Source organism: Schistocerca serialis, chromosome 12, assembly GCF_023864345.2.
Source record: "Schistocerca serialis cubense isolate TAMUIC-IGC-003099 chromosome 12, iqSchSeri2.2, whole genome shotgun sequence".
Lineage (NCBI taxonomy): Eukaryota > Metazoa > Arthropoda > Insecta > Orthoptera > Acrididae > Schistocerca > Schistocerca serialis.
In genome coordinates this window covers 79,071,514-79,092,001 of record NC_064649.1, presented here as the reverse complement: position 1 = coordinate 79,092,001, position 20,488 = coordinate 79,071,514, and the positions used below count along the sequence as shown (strand labels likewise).

At 45.0% G+C, this 20,488-nt stretch overlaps 1 protein-coding gene and 1 non-coding gene across 2 annotated transcripts in view; one reads left to right on the top strand and one right to left on the bottom strand.

Annotated features, from left to right (window-relative positions):
• LOC126428433 (unconventional myosin-Ib) overlaps positions 1-20,488 on the bottom strand; it is an 852,237-nt gene that overhangs the window by 293,156 nt on the left and 538,593 nt on the right. The gene's annotated exons all lie outside the window — the stretch shown is intronic.
• Trnat-ugu (transfer RNA threonine (anticodon UGU)) lies at positions 9,467-9,541 on the top strand. The gene has a single exon. It is a non-coding gene; the product is annotated as a tRNA-Thr (tRNA).

The window sequence follows — 20,488 nt, the reverse complement described above, 5'->3', positions numbered from 1 at the left end:
GTAGCCGGCCGATGTGGCCGAGTGGTTATACGTGCATCGGTCCAGAACTGCACTGCTGCTACAGTTGCAGGTTCAAATCCTGCTTCGGGCATGGATGTGTGTGATGTCCTTAGGTTAGTTAGGTATGAGTTGTTCTAAGTTCTAGGGGACTAATGACCACAAATGTTTAAGTCCCATAGTGCTCAGAGCCATTTGAACAGGGCGTAGTAAGACTGGGCTGATTGGTTGGGGGAAGGGACCAAACACAAACTACTCATTGACCTTTTGAACAGGGCATAATAGCTGGACCATGTGGCCGAGCGGTTCTAGGCGCTTCAGTACGGAACCGCTCTGGTGCTACGGTTGCAGGTTTGAATCCTGCCTCGGGCATGGGTGTGTGTGATGTCCTTAGGTTAGTTAGGTTTAAGTAGTTCTAAGTTCTAGGGGACTGATGACCTCAGATGTTGTCCCATAGTGCTCAGAACCATTTGAACAGGGCGCAGTAAGACTGGGTTGGTAGGTTGGGGGAAGGGACCCAACACAAACTACTCATTGACCTTTTGGACAGGGCATAGTAGCCGGCCGATGTGGCCGAGTGGTTATACGTGCATCGGTCCAGAACTGCACTGCTGCTACAGTTGCAGGTTCAAATCCTGCTTCGGGCATGGATGTGTGTGATGTCCTTAGGTTAGTTAGGTATGAGTTGTTCTAAGTTCTAGGGGACTAATGACCACAAATGTTTAAGTCCCATAGTGCTCAGAGCCATTTGAACAGGGCGTAGTAAGACTGGGCTGATTGGTTGGGGGAAGGGACCAAACACAAACTACTCATTGACCTTTTGAACAGGGCATAATAGCTGGACCATGTGGCCGAGCGGTTCTAGGCGCTTCAGTCCGGAACTGCGCTGCTGCTACAGTTGCAAGTTTGAATCCTGCTTCGGGCATGATGTCCTTAGGTTAGTTAGGTTTAATTAGTTCTAAGTTCTAGGCGACTGATGACCTCAGAAGTTAAGTCGCATAGTGCTCAGAGCCATTTCAACCATGACGTTATATGAACTTGAGAATTTTTTTTATACATGTATTTTAGTTCTAAATTTTATTGATAATTTACAGAGTAAAGAATTTAACTATCTACAACATTTAATAAGGCCTAAGTTTTAATGAGCTAGATATAAATATGTTTTGACATAGCAAATAACCTTGTTGCATTATGCATGATATGTTTTCTCTTTGTAAAAACAAAAACTTCCGAGTGCGCGATCAAGTAGTCGAGTGCGGATCTTCTGTAACTTTCATGAATGGGCATAGAATTGTTAATTTACAACCCGGAGGTAATTTAAAAATTATTTTAAGGAACCACGGCCCGACTTTGGTGCAAACAAATCGCGCGCGAATTCTCAAATATCGGCGAGGAGTAAGATAAGCGGCTGGATATCGGACGTTATCGTCGCGTGTGTGATTGAGTAACGTTAACCGCAATTTACGGACATTAGCATGAGCGGCATAGTAATCATCTTTTTTTTTTCATACTCCGCAAGCCACCTGACGGTGTGTGGCGGAGGTTACCTTGAGTACCTCTATCGGTTCTCCCTTCTATTCCATTCTCGTATTGTTCGTGGAAAGAATGATTGTCGGTATGCCTCTGTGTGGGCTCTAATCTCTCTGATTTTATCCTCATGGTCTCTTCGCGAGATATACGTAGGAGGGAGCAATATACTGCTTGACTCTTCGGTGACGGTATGTTCTCGAAACTTTGACAAAAGCCCGTACCGAGCTACTGAGCGTCTCTCCTGCAGAGTCTTCCACTGGAGTTTATCTATCATCTCCGTAACGCTTTCGCGATTACTAAATGATCCTGTAACGAAGCGCGCTGCTCTCCGTTGGATCTTCTCTATATCTTCTATCAACCCTATCTGGTACGGATCCCACACTGCTGAGCAGTATTCAAGCAGTGGGCAAACAAGCGTACTGTAACCAACTTCCTTTGTTTTCGGATTGCATTTCCTTAGGATTCTTCCAATGAATCTCAGTCTGGCATCTGCTTTACCGACGATCAACATTATATGATCATTCCATTTTAAATCACTCCTAATGCCTACTCCCAGATAATTTATGGTATTAACTGCTTCCAGTTGCTGACCTGCTATTTTGTAGCTAAATGATAAAGGATCTATCTTTCTGTGTATTCGCAGCACATTACACTTGTCTACATTGAGATTCAATTGCCATTCCCTGCACCATGCGTCAATTCGCTGCAGATCCTCCTGCATTTCAGTACAATTTTCCATTGTTACAACCTCTCGATACACCACAGCATCATCCGCAAAAAGCCTCAGTGAACTTCCGATGTCATCCACAAGGTCATTTATGTATATTGTGAATAGCAACGGTCCTATGACACTCCCCTGCGGCACACCTGAAATCACTCTTACTTCGGAAGACCTCTCTCCATTGAGAATGACATGCTGCGTCCTGTTATCTAGGAACTCCTCAATCCAATCACACAATTGGTCTGATAGTCCATATGCTCTTACTTTGTTCATTAAACGACTGTGGGAAACCGTATGAAACGCCTTGCGGAAGTCAAGAAACACGGCATCTACCTGTGAACCCGTATCTATGGCCCTCTGAGTCTCGTGGACGAATAGCCCGAGCTGGGTTTCACACGATCGTTTTCTTCGAAACCCATGCTGATTCCTACAGAGTAGATTTCTAGTCTCCAGAAAAGTCATCATACTCGAACAGAATACGTGTTCCAAAATTCTACAACCGATCGACGTTAGAGATATAGGTCTATAGTTCTGCACATCTGCTCGACGTCCCTTCTTGAAAACGGGGATGACCTGTGCCCTTTTCCAATCCTTTGGAACGCTACGCTCTTCTAGAGACCTACGGTACACCGCTGCAAGAAGGGGGGCAAGTTACTTCGCGTACTCTGTGTAAAATTGAACTGATACTTGATGCTTAAAGCAAGCGAGAAGCGATTTACTGTCGGGAAACGACAAATATTAATCATTGCATAGCCAGCTTGTTGATACGTTGCTTAGCAACACATAAACGGACAGTGACAGAATTATTGAATGGATCTTTTAAGTACTAATGACCACTACACACACATCAGAAACTAATTACTCTAACTGTGAGTCACTTCTGGATTGGATGACTTTTTTTTTTTATTTCAGCTAATCGGTATTAATGAACTTCTTTCGAGGTTGAAACTTCATCAGTGATGTCGCGCTTATTCAGTTTAGTAGAACGATGGATAGTACTAGCTACGCTACTATTTATAGTTTTAAAAGAAAAGAGAGCACATACCTGTTTTTCTATTGAGAAATGTTCGTACTTCAGTCGTCAGTCGTCAGTCTTATCAAACCAGAGGCGCGAGTGACGCTCACTCACAGCACTACGATATCGTGAACCACCGCAAACACATGTGTTCACTTCTCACCATATTTCTGCACTGAAAATTCTGAGACACAGCCACGGAACGAAGAAGGAAGAAATAAGAGGAAAGATCAGCGAAAGGAACGAAGCAAAGAGAGAAGTGGAGGTCACAAGTTGTTGAAAATCTGTGCACAGTGGGTTCCCCACAGCCTGATGGAGGAGCAGACGTTGAATAGATTGTCGATATCACTGTAGCACCTGGAATGGTGTCATGACGAAGAGTATTGTTTCCTGTCCCATACTGCAGCGGGAGATGAAATATGGTGTCATCATTCTGAGCTGGAGAGCAAGCGGTAGAGGCATACAGGAGCACATTGATTCACCCCCACAGAAAAAATCCAAAGCCGTTGACATCAGAAAAGTAATGATGAGCTCCTTTTTTGACTGCAAGGGCCCGCTGCTCATTGACGTTCTGGACCATTGCGCCCGAATTAATGCACAGCCGTCTGTGGATACTCTGCAAAAATTGAAGCATGACATCAAGTTCAAATGCCCGGGAATGTTGACGGAAGGCATCATTCGTTTGCAGGATAATGCCCCCCCCCCCCCCCAAATGCTGCCAAGGTCGTTTCGAAAACGGCGTGGAAATTTCGCTGGGAAGCCCTTACACATACTCCATACAGTCCCAATCTCTTCCCATGCCACATCCATATTTTGGAGCTTGATGCAAGACATTCGTGACTGTCGATTTGCTTCAGAGGAAGAGGTGCATGCCTGCTTACTATCATGGGTTTGTAAACAGCTGTAAACATTACTTCATGACGGCACTGACCGTCTTGGCCCACAGTGAGATAAATGTACACTCCTGGAAATGGAAAAAAGAACACATTGACACCGGTGTGTCAGACCCACCGTACTTGCTCCGGACACTGCGAGAGGGCTGTACAAGCAATGATCACACGCACGGCACAGCGGACACACCAGGAACCGCGGTGTTGGCCATCGAATGGCGCTAGCTGCGCAGCATTTGTGCACCGCCGCCGTCAGTGTCAGCCAGTTTGCCGTGGCATACGGAGCTCCATCGCAGTCTTTAACACTGATAGCATGCCGCGATAGCGTGGACGTGAACCGTATGTGCAGTTGACGGACTTTGAGCGAGGGCGTATAGTGGGCATGCGGGAGGCCGGGTGGACGTACCGCCGAATTGCTCAACACGTGGGGCGTGAGGTCTCCACAGTACATCGATGTTGTCGCCAGTGGTCGGCGGAAGGTGCACGTGCCCGTTGACCTGGGACCGGACCGCAGCGACGCACGGATGCACGCCAAGACCGTAGGATCCTACGCAGTGCCGTAGGGGACCGCACCGCCACTTCCCAGCAAATTAGGGACACTGTTGTTCCTGTGGTATCGGCGAGGACCATTCGCAACCGTCTCCATGAAGCTGGGCTCCGGTCCCGCACACCGTTAGGCCGTTTTCCGCTCACGCCCCAACATCGTGCAGCCCGCCTCCAGTGGTGTCGCGACAGGCGTGAATGGGGGGACGAATGGAGACGTGTCGTCTTCAGCGATGAGAGTCGCTTCTGCCTTGGTGCCAATGATGGTCGTATGCGTGTTTGGCGCCGTGCAGGTGAGCGCCACAATCAGGACTGCATACGACCGAGGCACACAGGGCCAACACCCGGCATCATGGTGTGGGGAGCGATCTCCTACACTGGCCGTACACCACTGGTGATCGTCGAGGGGACACTGAATAGTGCACGGTACATCCAAACCGTCATCGAACCCATCGTTCTACCATTCCTAGACCGGCAAGGGAACTTGCTGTTCCAACAGGACAATGCATGTCCGCATGTATCCCGTGCCACCCAACGTGCTATAGAAGGTGTAAGTCAACTACCCTGGCCAGCAATATCTCCGGGTCTGTCCCCCATTGAGCATGTTTGGGACTGGATGAAGCGTCGTCTCACGCGGTCTGCACATCCAGCAACAACGCTGGTCCAACTGAGGCGCCAGGTGGAAATGGCATGGCAAGCCGTTCCACAGGACTACATCCAGCATCTCTACGATCGTCTCCATGGGAGAATAGCAGCCTGCATTGCTGCGAAAGGTGGATATACACTGTACTAGTGCCGACATTGTGCATGCTCTGTTGCCTGTGTCTATGTGCCTGTGGTTCTGTCAGTGTGATCATGTGATGTATCTGACCCCAGGAATGTGTCAATAAAGTTTCCCCTTCCTGGGACAATGAATTCACGGTGTTCTTATTTCAATTTCCAGGAGTGTATTAACAGTTATGGCGATTACTTGTGAAATAATGAACAATTAACTTACTTATTTCCATGTGCCTCGTTTTCATTTGATTGACCCTTATAATCAGTTCCTCCTTTCATAGCTCTTCGAGGTGCTCTCTCAAGAAGAAATAATAGCCATTCTTTCCTGGAAACTTGGTGGTAAGACATACGAGGAGGTGGGTGAACTGTACGGTCCAAGATACGGAAAAGGGTCACCAACAAAGAACAATATTGAGCTTCTCGTTAACAAATTCAGGCAATGAGACAATGTTCTCAATGAGGAACTTCTTGGACGACAATCAACATCTGACGATGTCTTCCTAACAAGGGAACCTCCCCATCGCACCCCCCTCAGATTTAGTTGTAAGTTGGCACAGTGGATAGGCCTTGAAAAACTGAACACAGATCAGTCGAGAAAACAGGAAGAAGTTGTGTGGAACTATGAAATAAATAAGCAAAATATACAAACTGAGTAGTCCGTGCGCAAGATAGGCAACATCATGGATAATGTGAGCGCAGGAGCGCCGCGGTCCCGTGGTTAGCGTGGGCAGCTGCGGAACGAGAGGTGCTTGGTTCAAGTCTTCCCTCGAGTGAAAAGTTTATTTTCTTTATTTTCGCAAATTTATGATCTGTCCGTTCGTTCATTGACGTCTCTGTTCACTGTAATAAGTTTAGTGTCTGTGTTTTGCGACCGCACCGCAAAACCGTGCGATTAGTAGACGAAAGGACGTGCCTCTCCAATGGGAACCGAAATCATTTGACCGCAAGGTCATAGGTCAACCGATTCCTCCACAGGAAAACACGTCTGATATATTCTATACGACACTGGTGACGGCATGTGCGTCTCATGACAGGAATATGTTGTCGACCCACCTAACTTGTACACTTCGCGAATGGGTAAAAAGATTCTTCTACCTTGCCCGATTTAGGTTTTCTTGTGGATGTGATAATCACTCCCAAAAAGTGAACATAAGAGTTTGTCACATAAACTGCAACAAATGAATGCAACAGTTTCACAGTCACACAGTTTTCCCTGTGCTCTGTCAAAACATATGTTTTTAACTTTTTCAATTTTTTCCGTGTGTAGACCGTCAAATCCTGCAGATGTCCAAGCAATTCTGAACATATCCTGGAATTTTGGACAGCGAAGTTGATTATATAATAAATTAAACTTTTCACGCGTGGGAAGATTTGAACCAAGGACCTCTCGTTCCGCAGCTGCCCACGCTAACCACGGGACCGCGGCGCTCCTGAGCTCACACTATCCTTGATGTTGCCTATGTTGCGCATGGACTACTCAGTTTGTATATTTTGCTTATTTATTTCATAGTTCCACACAACTTTTTCCTGTTTTCTCGATTGATCTGTGTTCAGTTTTTCAAGGCCTATCCACTGTGCCAACTTATAACTAAATCTGAGGGGGGGGGGGGGGGGGGGTGCGATGGAGAGGTTCCCTTGTAAGTATTGATGAGGTAATTGGTGCGCTTTCTTTCATCGGCTGAGCCAGAAGTTGAACATCGATGATCCAATGTCTGGAGCATCCAGGTAACATATCACCTGGAAGATGAACATGATGCCGACTGTATGAAAATATGCGTTGACCTTTTGGATGCCTGTTACATAACCTCCTCTGCCCAGACCACATTTCACACATGCGGTTATGTATGTCGTCACAACTAACGGATATGGGTAGAGAACAATCCTCATGAGGCGCAGAATTGGGAGAGAAACACCCCGAAACTGAAATTATGGCTAGGGGTGACCAAGACTTCGTTTTACGTACCACCGTTTTTTGAAACCGCAATTGGAATCTGATAGAATTTTGAATTCAGTTGTGTACCAGTAGGACAGAGTTCCTGCCCACGTTGCTGTCAATGTTTCAGATTAGCTCAACAGCATGTTCATCAATCTGCGTATGTGGGCTTTCACCCTGTATGTCCACGCACTACATTCGTAGTGTCCCAGCCCAACACACTCATTACTCGTGGAAGACATTCTTACCAGGTCTCGTAAGAATTCGGGTAATATATGTGCATCCGCACAGAAGAAGGTCATGGCCGGTATTGCCAGAACTATATACTTATATGGATATGGTGTCTGTTCTTTCGGACACCATATAAGTACACTGCTGGCCACCGTAAATGCAACACTCTGAAGGAAGCATCCGAATCAAGTGAAATTTACACCATGGGTTTGCAGCGATGAGATATGCAACTGATTAGAATTTCAGCGCAGACGCACATCACGCGCACCTGCGGCGCCACCTCATAGCGTCATTTAAGGCTTGGCGCTTTCGACGAGTGTAAGTTCGGCACGTGTGTTTACCTTGTGGTTGTTTCACAAGACGATCAGTTATGCCTCGTAGACAACAGCGAACATCGTTTGATCAAGTATCCGAGTTCGACAGAGGAAGGATAGTGGCTTACCGAGATTGTGGATTATCATACAGAGAAATCGCTAGTCGTGTTGGACGAAACCAAACAACTGTAATGCGGATATGTGACCGTTGGATGCAGGAGGGTACGACGGACCGACGTGGTCGATCGCATTCACCTCGGTGCACCACTGCACGTGCTGATAGGCAAATTGTGCGCATGGCAGTGACGGATCGCTCAGTGACATCCCGAACCATAGCACAGCCCATTGCGTCTGTAACGCATCATCCAGTGTCTGCGCGTACCATTCGACGCCGTTTACAGCAGAGTGGTCTGTCCGCAAGACGTCCATTGCTTCGTCTACCACTGACGCGGAAACACAGACGTCTCCGTCGCCAATGGTGTGATGACAGACAGATGTGGACGGCAGAATGGAATGACGTTGTCTTTACTGACGAGGCACGCTTCTGTCTGCAGCACCACGATGGTCGGATTCGAGTGTGGAGACACCGTGGAGAGAGGATGCTGGACAGCTGCATTATGCACCGCCACACTGGTCTTGCACCGGGTATTATGGTATGGGGCGGTATTGGATATTACTCTCGCACACCTCTAGTACGCATTGCCGGTACTTTAAATAGCCGGCGCTACATATCCGAGGTGCTGGAGCCAGTTGTCCTTCCTTACCTTCAGGGCTCGGCCACAGCCATATTTCAACAGGATAATGCGCGACCACACGTGGCACGCATTGTCCAAAGGTTCTTCGTCAATAACCAGATTGAATTGCTTCCCTGGCCGGCTCGCTCTCCGGATCTTTCGCCGATAGAAAACATGTGGTCCATGGTTGCTGAACGAGTGACCCAGAGTACATCCCCAGCTGCCACACCAGATGATCTTTGGCAACGTGTGGAAACTGCTTGGGCTGCTGTACCCCAGGAACACATCCAACGTTTCTTTGACTCAATGCCGAGACGTGTGGCAGCGGTGATCTCCAACAATGGCGGCTACTCTGGCTACTGATTCTGGCAGGAACCACATGTCACAGACGTCTGTAAACGTAATCATTTGATACTTGGTCAACAAGTTATCTAGAAAATAAATTTTGTTGTGCTACCTCTTGTGTTTCTTGGTGTTGCATTTACGGTGGCCAGCAGTGTATATAGTTCTGACATGTATATATTTCGGACATGTCCGAAAGAACAGACACCATATCCATGTAAGTATATAGTTCTGGAAATGCCGGCCATGACCTCCTCCTTCTGTGCGGATGCACACATATTACCCGAACTCTTGCGGGACTTGGTAAGAATGTCTTCCACGAGTAATAAGTGTGTTGGGTGGGGACACTACGAATGTAGTGTGTGGACTTACAAGGTGAGAATGCGGGTCTCGCGGGAGGCGTGCGCGAGATAGTCCCTGCAGCCGCGCTGTTCTCTGTGCCCTCGGCGGCTCAGATGGATAGAGCGTCTGCCATGTAAGCAGGAGGTCCCGGGTTCGAGTCCCGGTCGGGGCACACATTTTCCACATGTCCCAGTTGATATATATCAACGCTCGTCAGCAGCTGCAGGTATTAAATTAATTCTAATTTCGTTCTAGACGGCTAAAGGACATGTCCGAAAGAGCAGACACCATATCCACCTTTGAGCCAAATTTAAAATTTATTCGTCACAATGGGAAATGATGACGGGGTTTCGAAAAAGTGATCCTTTAATGGTGTTACGTAGTTTGTCTTAGTTGTTAACACCTGAGGTCATGAGTCTCCTAGAACTTAGAACTACTTAAACCTAACTAACCTAAGGACATCACACACATCCATGCCCGAGGCAGGGTTCGAACCTGCGACCGTAGCGGTCGCGCGGTTCGTGACTGTAGCGCCTAGAACCGCTCGGTCACACCGGCCGGCGTCTTAGTTGTCATAATCGTTCTACTACAAGTTTAGACTTATTTGAAGTATGTGTAGAGTTATTTGAGGTAGGCGTACATGTACTCAATAAAATGAGCGGTATGTTGAAATTGGCCAATAGCTGTGAATAAAGCCTCTTATCCAGATAATATGCAGCCTCGGTGGAAAAACGACCTCCTCTAATCGTAATTTATAGAGAAAAAAATTTAATGAAACACCTGAAGTGGGCAGTCATTTCGGTATAACAGCGCACCGCAGAAAGCTTTTTGACGGCTTCGCGGTTTACGGTTTTTCGCATAAAACACCACTTACAGTACAGCATAAAATATTCAAAAACTGAAAAATAAGTGGAAAGTTACAGCTCTGGAGCAGCGCAAAAAATTGCGTCAAAACGACAATATCAAAAGTTTTTGAAAAAAAAAGTACTGTAAAACAGTGAAATGCATGGCAGAGTGTGTGTTCCATTGTACCAGTTATTACGACTTTTCCCGTACCATTCACGTTTGGAGAGCGGGAAGAATGGTTGTTTAAATGCCGCCGCACGTGCAATAATTGTCGGCCGCTGTGGCCGAGCGGTTCTAGGCGCTTCAGTCCGAAACCGTACTGCTGCTACAATCACAAGTTCGAATCCCGCCTCGGGCATGGATGTGTGTGATGTCAGGTTACAGTCTGATTTAAAGTAGTTTTCACTTGACGTTTGCGCTGCGAAGTTGCGGCGTTGTCACGTCAAGCACAGGCTGGAGGCAGCCGCCTCAGTGCATTGCTACCCCCGGCGATAGAAAATCGTTTTAAAGCCTAAGCCCGTATCTTCTACAAAAAGTAAGTAAAAAATTTCAAACCCACTTATGATGTATATCTCTACAATGTCTCTCAATCTGTCAAATATCTATTCTTAATTTTAATTAGGACTAGAGTTACGTTAATTTGTTTGAAACCATTTAAATTCTCGATTTCGCTAACAGCTTCTAACTTATCACGTCATTACTGAAAAACTATTGGTGTCACAGCAAAATATTCTTTTCTGTTCATGACCAAAATAATGCACTCGGCAAAGAATCCTTAAAAGTTTTCGTAGTGCATTACGTTTCCTGTATATACATTTCTAAAAACAGCGTTTTTAAGCAACCCTATCAGTACTGAACTCGAAACAAGTATGAAGTTTAAAGTCTCAATCTCCTATAAATATTACGTCAATATTTTGAAATTTACGTACAGAATCGGTCTCAGTGGTACCTATAAGCATATCAAATATCTTTTCTTAATTTTAACTAGGGCCGTTGTTACATTAACTACTGCAGTGTGAGAAATTTTCGCATCCGGAAAAGTTTTCTTCTTTAGATTGCAAATCTCGAAAACTATTGCACACATGGAATGACATCTTGGTGTACATACAAAATGAAATAGAATTGAAATTCAGTTTAACTTACCGTAAGGAGATGACGAGAGCTGGCCAAACAGTATTTTTTTGTCTCACAACAAGAATAAGAATTAATCGAAATCAATTCACAAACACATTATTTAATGGCAGTAAGTACACAACACACTAATCAGACAATGCGAAAACACCGCTTAATTCAGAGTCAGAGTCAGTGGAACTGTCCGTGTCGCTGTTCGTATTGACAGGTATAATCAAGTGTTCGATACGTTGTTGTAAGATACCTTCATTGTTCCATGCGTCCTGTATCACTCCTTTCACGTGATGCGCTACCTTCTGCCAGTCTTGATGTCAGAATTTCAACTGCCTTTTTCAAAAGGCATTCCACTTCGGTTAATGTGAATTTCTTATTTTCTGCAGCTATATGCCGTTTAACCTGAGCTCAAATCAGCTCCATTGCGTTGAAATGGCAACGGTAAGGAGGCAATCTAAGCACTTTATGCCCTTATTTTTTTGCTACTTCATCCACAATGTATATCGGGTTCTTTGGCTTGTGTTGCGATACAAGTTCTAATAATTCTGCCCTTCTCAAATTACTTTCGAACTGTACCTTATGTTTCTGTAACCAGCTAACAATGTCGATTTTACCTCGTTGCCTTTGTGGGTGCTTTACCTTGTATTACTGAGTAATAAGGAGCGTTATCCATAACAATGAGAGAGTTTTTTGTTAAGTTCTGGACCACACAGTCTTCAAACCATTTCGCAAAAGTATTGTGGTTCATCTCTTCGTGGTAGTCGGAGATCTTATTTGAACTGAATAGCAGCAAAAAAAAAAAAAAAAAAAAAAAAAAAAAATGTCTCTGAGCACTATGGGACTCAACATCTGTGGTCATAAGTCCCCTAGAAGTTAGAACTACTTAAACCTAACTAACCTAAGGACATCACACACATCCATGCCCGAGGCAGGATTCGAACCTGCGACCGTAGCGGTCGCGCGGTTCCAGACTGTAGCGCCTTTAACCGCTTGGCCACCACGGCCGGCGGTTTATTGGTGGCGGGAGCCCTGCAGCCCGTTGCCTGTCAAGTGACAACTAGTTTAAATAATAGTATAGTTAGGTTTAAGTAGTTCTAAGTATAGGGGACTGATGACCTCCGATGTTAAGTCCCATAGTGCTTAGAGCCATTTGAACCATATTTTGCAATAATTAATCTAAGCTTCTCCTTACAATCCCTGCCGGAACTGAAGTAAAATGTGAGACAAAAGTGTGGCTACACCCCTATAAAAACAGAATGGTGTGAGGGCCCATAACGATATGGAGAGACTGTAGGCGGGAGCGCAACTTATAGGAGCTATGTCGAGGGCTGTGAAATCCACCATCTTGCATTTGGGTCGAGTGGGAAGGGGGTCATTTTGAACTGCCTCTTTCTTAGCAATACACATGTGAAACCTGTTTTAAGATCTATTCATTTGTGCATCTGTTAAAGTTTGAAATTGCAACTACGAGGGCAGTTCAATAAGTAATGCAACACATTTTTTTTCTGAAACAGGGGTTGTTTTATTCAGCATTGAAATACACCAGGTTATTCCCCAATCTTTTAGCTACACAACACTATTTTTCAACGTAATCTCCATTCAATGCTATGGCCTTACGCCACCTTGAAATGAGGGCCTATATGCCTGCACGGTACCATTCCACTGGTCGATGTCGGAGCCAACGTCGTACTGCATCAATAACTTCTTCATCATACGCGTAGTGCCTCCCACGGATTGCGTCCTTCATTGGGCCAAACATATGGAAATCCGACGGTGCGAGATCGGGGCTGTAGGGTGCATGAGGAAGAACAGTCCACTGAAGTTTTGTGAGCTCCTCTCGGGTGTGAAGACTTGTGTGAGGTCTTGCGTTGTCATGAAGAAGGAGAAGTTCGTTCAGATTTTTGTGCCTACGAACACGCTGAAGTCGTTTCTTCAATTTCTGAAGAGTAGCACAATGCACTTCAGAGTTGATCGTTTGACCTTGGGGAAGGACATCGAACACAATAACCGCTTCAGCGTCCCAGAAGACTGTAACCATGACTTTACCGGCTGAGGGTATGGCTTTAAACTTTTTCTTGGTAGGGGAGTGGGTATGGCGCCACTCCATTGATTGCCGTTTTGTTTCAGGTTCGAAGTGATGAACCCATGTGTCATCGCCTGTAACAATCTTTGATAAGAAATTGTCACCCTCAGCCACATGACGAGCAAGCAATTACGCACAGATGGTTCTCCTTTGCTCTTTATGGTGTTCGGTTAGACAACGAGGGACCCAGCGGGAACAAACCTTTGAATATCCCAACTGGTGAACAATTGTGACAGCACTACCAACAGAGATGTCAAGTTGAGCACTGAGTTGTTTGATGGTGATCCGTCGATCATCTCTAACGAGTGTGTTCGCACGCTCCGCCATTGCAGGAGTCACAGCTGTGCACGGCCGGCCCGCACGCGGGAGATCAGACAGTCTTGCTTGACCTTGCGGCGATGATGACACACGCTTTGCCCAACGACTCACCGTGCTTTTGTCCACTGCCAGATCACCGTAGACATTCTGCAAGCGCCTATGAATATCTGAGATGCCCTGGTTTTCCGCCAAAAGAAACTCGATCACTGCCCGTTGTTTGCAACGCACATCCATTACAGACGCCATTTTAACAGCTCCGTACAGCGCTGCCACCTGTCGGAAGTCAATGAAACTATACGAGACGAAGCGGGAATGTTTGAAAATATTCCACAAGAAATTTCCGGTTTTTTCAACCAAAATTGGCCGAGAAAAAAAATGTGTTGCATTACTTATTGAACTGCCCTCGTAATAATAGTGAGCGTATGGCATTGGCGGCAGGGACACCCCTCGCGGGGCTGTTCGGCCGCCGCTCCACAAGATCTTTAACGGCACTACGGCGAATTGCGAGTGAATGAGGATGAAACGATGATGAAAGACACACTCAAAAATCTTAGCAGTAGCCCAAACACTTTTAAGTCTAAACTGAAGAGTTTCCTCATGGCTCACTCCTTCTATTCTGTCGAGGAGCTCCTGGAAGAGCTAAAAAATTAAGCAAATTCCAGTGTTACATTCTTGGTTTTCTTTATTTAAACTAACGACTTGTCATCTGAATATGTTTCTGATATTTCATTTTATCTGTTTCTACAATCGTGTTATAATTTCATGTATTGACTCGTTCCATGACCATGGAGACTTCTCCTAAATGTGGTCCCACGGAACAATAAATAAATAAATAAACAACACCCAGTCATCTCGAGGCAGAGAAAATCCCTGACCCTGCCGGGAATCGAACTCAAGACCTCGTGCGCGGGAAGCGAGAACGCTACCGCAAGACCACGAGCCGCGGACGACAAGAGAGATTGCTGCTGCCTTCAAGGCTCAGCATCCTGAGAGAAATGACATTTCACATACGACACTATCCAAGTTATTTGACAAATTTCGTGCATTGCGTTCTGTGGTGGACAAGCCATGCGGTGGACTTCCAAGAACAGCCAGCAGCCAGGAGACTGCAACAGTAATTGTAGCATCGTTTGTGTAAAGTCCACACTGCAGTACGCACCGGTTATCAGCAATATCCGGCGTCAGTCAGAGTACAATCCTGCGTATGTTACACACTCACCAATGGCACCTGCAGAAGTTACAGGTGTAACATCATCTCTCGGAAGATGACCCTGATCGGCAGGTGCAGTTTTCAGAATGGGCCCCGTATCACTGTAACAGGAATCCAAACTTCATACAACCGGTGTTCTTCAGTGACAAAGGTAATTTTTATGTGTAAGGAGAAGTAAACAAACGGAATCATCGTTACTGGTCAGATGCATACCCCTCGACAGTGGATGCCTGTGAAGGTGCTGGTGGTGTAAAAGCGATGGTTTTGTGCGGAATTTGGGACACAAGAGTTGAGAGTCTTGTGTTTATTGATGGAACCGTGAATGGGGAGAGGTACAGGGACCGAAAGGCTATTTACAATTTGTACAGAAACCAGATTGCAGTTATAAGAGTTGAGGGGCATCAAAGGGAAGCAGTGGTTGGGAAGGAAGTGAGACAGGGTTGTAGCCTCTCCCCGATGTTATTCAATCTGTATATTGTGCAAGCAGTAAAGGAAACAAGAGAAAAATTCGGAGTAGGTATTAAAATCCACGGAGAAGAAATAAAAACGTTGAGGTTCGCCGATGACATTGTAATTCTGTCAGAGACAGCAAAGGACTTGGAAGAGCAGCTGAACGGAATGGACAGTGTCTTGAAAGGAGGATATAAGATGAACATCAACAAAAGGAAAACGAGGATAATGGAATGTAGTCGAATTAAATCGGGTGACGCTGAGGGAATTAGATTAGGAAATGAGACGCTTAAAGAAGTAAACGAGTTTTGCTATTTGGGGAGCAAAATAACTAATCATTGTCGAAGTAGAGAGGATATAAAATGTAGACTGGCAATGGCAAGGAAAGCGTTTCTGACGAAGAGAAATTTGTTAACATCGAGTATAGATTTAAGTGTCAGGAAGTCGTTTCTGAAAGTATTTGTATGGAGTGTAGCCATGTATGGAAGTGAAACATGTACGATAAATAGTTTGGACAAGAAGAGAATAGAAGCTTTCGAAATGTGGTGCTACAGAAGAACGCTGAAGATTAGATGGGTAGATCACACAACTAATGAGGAGGTATTGAATAGAATTGGGGAGGAGTTTGTGTCACAACTAGACTAGAAGAAGGGATCGGTTGGTAGGACATGTTCTGAGGCATCAAGAGATCACCAATTTAGTATTGGAGGCCAGCATGGAGGGTAAAAATCATAGAGGAAGACCAAGAAATGAATGCACTAAGCAGATTCAGAAGGATGTAGGTTGCAGTAGGTATTGGGAGGTGAAGAAGCTTACACGGATAGAGTAGCATGGAGAGCTGCAACAAACCAGTCTCAGGACTGAAGACCACAACAACATCATCTTAACATGGTCCGTGATTATGTGCTACCAACGCTGTTGACTCCGCAGTGTTATTTCCCAAGCTTCTTCCAACTGAAAGATGTACCTCCCCACTTGGCTGCGGAAGTCAGTTTCTGGATGAACAGTTTGGAGGTCACTGGATGGATGGAAGGGATCCTATCGGATGGCCTGTCCTCCCCTGATCTTGTACCTCTTTTTATCCGTGGAGACATTTAAAATCATCTACATCTATGTGATTACTCTGCTATTCACAATGAAGTGCTTGGCAGAGGGTCCAATGAACCACCTTCAAGATTTCTCTCTACCGTTCCACTGTCGAACGACACGCGGGAAAAATGAGCACTTAAATTTTTCTGTGCGAGTCAGGATTTCTCTTATTTTATCGTGATGATCATTTCTGCCTATGTAGGTGGGTGGAAACAGAATTTTTTCGCAATCGGAGGACAAAACTGGTGTTTGAAGTTTCATGAGAAGATCCCATCGCAACGAAAAACGCCTTTGTTTTAATGATTGCCACTCCAATTGACGTATCATGTATGTGACACTATCTCCCCTATTTCGCGATACTACAAAACGAGCTGCCCTTCTTTGTGCTTTTTCGATGTCATCCGTCAGTTAGACCTGATGCGGATCCCACACCGCACAGTAATACTCCAGAATAGGGCGGACAAGCGCAGTGTAAGCAGTCTCTTTAGTAGACCTGTTGCACGTTTTCTGCCAATGAATCGCTCTACCCCAACATTATCTGTGTGATCGTTCCAATGTAGGTTATTTGTAATTGTAATCCCTAAGTATGTAGTGGAATTTACAGACTTCAAATTTGTGTGACTTATCGCGTAATCGAAATTTAGCTGATTTCTTTTAGTACTCATGTGAATTTCACACTTTTCCTTATTCAGGGCCAATTGCCACTTTTCGCACCAATACAGATATCTTATCTAAATCATTTTGCAAGTCGTTTTGATCATCTGATGACTTTACAAGACGGTAAATGACAGTATTATCTGCAAACAATCGACGACGGCTACTCAGATTGTCTCCTATGTCGTTAATATAGGTCAGGAACAATAGAGGGCCTATTACACTTCCTTGAGGAACGACGGATATTACTCGATGACTTTCCGTCTATTACTACGAACTGTGACCTTTCTGACAGGAAATCACGAATCCAGTCGCTCAACTGAGACGATATTTCGTAGGCACGCAGTTTGGTTAGAAGACGCTTGTGAGGAACGGTGTCGAAAGCCTTCTGGAAAACTAAAACTATGGAATCAATTTGACATCCCCTATCGATAGCACTTATTACTTCATGAGTGTAAAGAGCTAGTTGTGTTTCACAAGAACGACATTTTCTGAAACCATGCTGTGTGTCAATAAATCGTTTTCTTCGAGGTACCTCATAATGTTCAGTTGTTTACGGGATAAAAATCAACAATATAGCCCATCTTTGTCGGCGTGTTGAGAAGGCGCGTGGCCTTGATCCACAGATCCTGCAGCGTGTGCAGGAGGACTGGCAAAAAAGACCTCTGATCGTGTGTGCAGCGCAATGGTCGTCACATTGAGCGTATGCCGTTATATCGACTCTTGACAAGTATCCTAAACTTTAACTACTACACAAATAAAGATACCTTAAAACAGATTTCACAAGTGTATTCCCTAGAAAGAGGCAATTCAAAACGAAGTGCCACATGACCCCCTCCGATTTGAAACATATAACCCAAATCCAAGAAGCCACATGACCCCTTACGATTTGAAACATATAACAAAAATCCAAGAAGGCGGATTTCGAGTGGACCGCCACTGTCGCCATAGCTCCTATGATCTGCGCCCCCGCCTGCAGACACCCCATACCAGACGCCATTAAGATTCCTCACAAAGTTAAACTTTCATAGAGGTCCCGGTAGCTGAGTGGTCAGCGTGACAGACTGTCAATCCTAAGGGCCCGGGTTCGATTCCCGCCTGGGTCGGAAATTTTCTCCGCTCAGGGACTGGGTGTTGTGTTGTCCTAATCATCATCATTTCATCCCCATCGACGCGCAGGTCGCCGAAGTGGCGTCAAATCGAAAGACCTGCACCAGGCGAACGGTCTACCCGATGGGAGGCCCTAGCCACACGACATTTCCATTTTATTTCCATAGAGGTGTATCCAGACTTTTGCCTCACCCTCTATATTCCTAGAATCGTCAGCCAGTTCTTAAAACTTTGTTAGTAGACTTTCTCGGAATGCATCGATGTTAAAGTGCCCGCCATTTCATTTCTCAAGCATCTCTGTGGCAGTCTTCCACGGGTCAAACAAACCTGTCACCATTCGCAGTGCCCTACTTCATACACAACAATATCCCCTGTTAGTCCTATTTCGTATGGGCCCCACACACTTGAGCAGTGTTCTAGAATGTGTCGTAGGAGCGTTTTACAAGCAATCGCCTTTGTAGATTCGTTGTACTCTATCAATGAATCGAAGTCTACCATCTGCTTTACTCAATACTGGGCGTATGTCATCATTTCATTTCATACACCGACAAATGGTTCAAATGGCTCTAAGCACTATGAGACTTAACATCTGAGGTCATCAGTCCCCTAGACTTACAAGGGGAGGCCGCCAATTGTGAAATTCAGATTGGATTCATACTGCGCATAATAAAAGCTCAAGGCCAGAGGTGTAATGTGGCAAAGCACCAAGATGCACTTCCAGCCGTTGTCGAGAAAATCAACAGTCAAAAGAAACCGTTGCGGTGAAATATTCTCTACGAATAACAATTTTCTACAGCGTCGTGGCGCAGCGGTAAGCGCTCGGATTAGTAATCCGAAAGTCGCCGGATCGAATCTCGCGCCATGCAATTTTTTTTATTATTAGTTTTTTGTAATTCATATATATATATATATATATATATATATATATATATATATATATATATACTATTAATGAATTGCTTATGCATCTTGGTGAAGGCGGATCGCTCTCCAATTGTACCGCCTCCATTTTTCCGTTTGTTTAACAGGGTGTACCAAAGCTCTCACGTCCGCACTGATTATATATATATAATTCCCGGCAATCAGTTGCAACAATTATGCATATAATAGGTTTTTGAAAGTCGTTTGTCGTGGAAAAACTGGCGACTTCGAACATCATTATGTTTTCCGCATAGTTGTATTTCACAAATGTTATTAATTGTCTTCATAATGTTAACCACGTATAGTTAACGGAAGACGTAGAAACGATATTCCGAAACGAATACGTATGGCGTAAGTCAAGCATTCGAATTAGAATAGAGACCCCACGAACACAAATTTGCTGTGGCAGGTATGAAATATAAACTCCGTTACTCGCTCGTTACACTTGAAGGACAGATGTTGAATGGGCCGAAACTAGCCGCCGCATAACAGCGTAGTTGCCTGCTAAGTTCGAAAGAAGGTAGATGCGGTCCCTAGTGCAACTTATAACATTGTCGGAAATCAGTGCGGACGTGAGAGCTTTGGTACACCCCGTTAAACAAACGGAAAGATGGAGGCGGTACAATTGGAGAGCGATCCGCCTTCACCAACATGCATAAGCAATTCATTAATGTTTGAATTACAAAAAACTAATAATAAATAAAAATTGCATGGTGCGAGATTCGATCCGGCGACCTTCGGATTACGAACCCGAGCGCTTACCGCTACGCCACAACACTGTAGGAAATAATAAATCGTAGAGAGTATTTCACCGCAACGGTTTCTTTTAACTGTCGATTTTCTCGACAACGGCTGAGAAGTGCATCTTGGTGCTTTGCCACATTACACCTCTGGCCATGAGCTTTTATTATGCGCAGTATGAATCGAATCTGAATTTCACAATTGGCGGCCTCCCCTTGTTAGAACTACTTAACCTAACTAAGCTAAGGACATCACACACATCCATGCCCGAGGCAGGATCCGAACCTGCGACCGTAGCAGCAGCGCGGTTCTGGACTTACAAATCATTACATCCAGGAACGAGTATAACACTACTGATTCCATCTGTAATTCACTGATATTTTAATCGTAGGAAAAGGTGTTTTTTTCGTTTAGTGAAATATACAGTTTTGCATTTCTGAACATTTAAAGCAAGTTGCCCATCAGTGTACCAATGTGAAATTTTCTTTACAGCCGACTGAATAATTGCGCACTATTTCTCGGCTGGTACTTCCATGTAGATAACTGCATCATCTGCAAGGAGTCTGAGATCA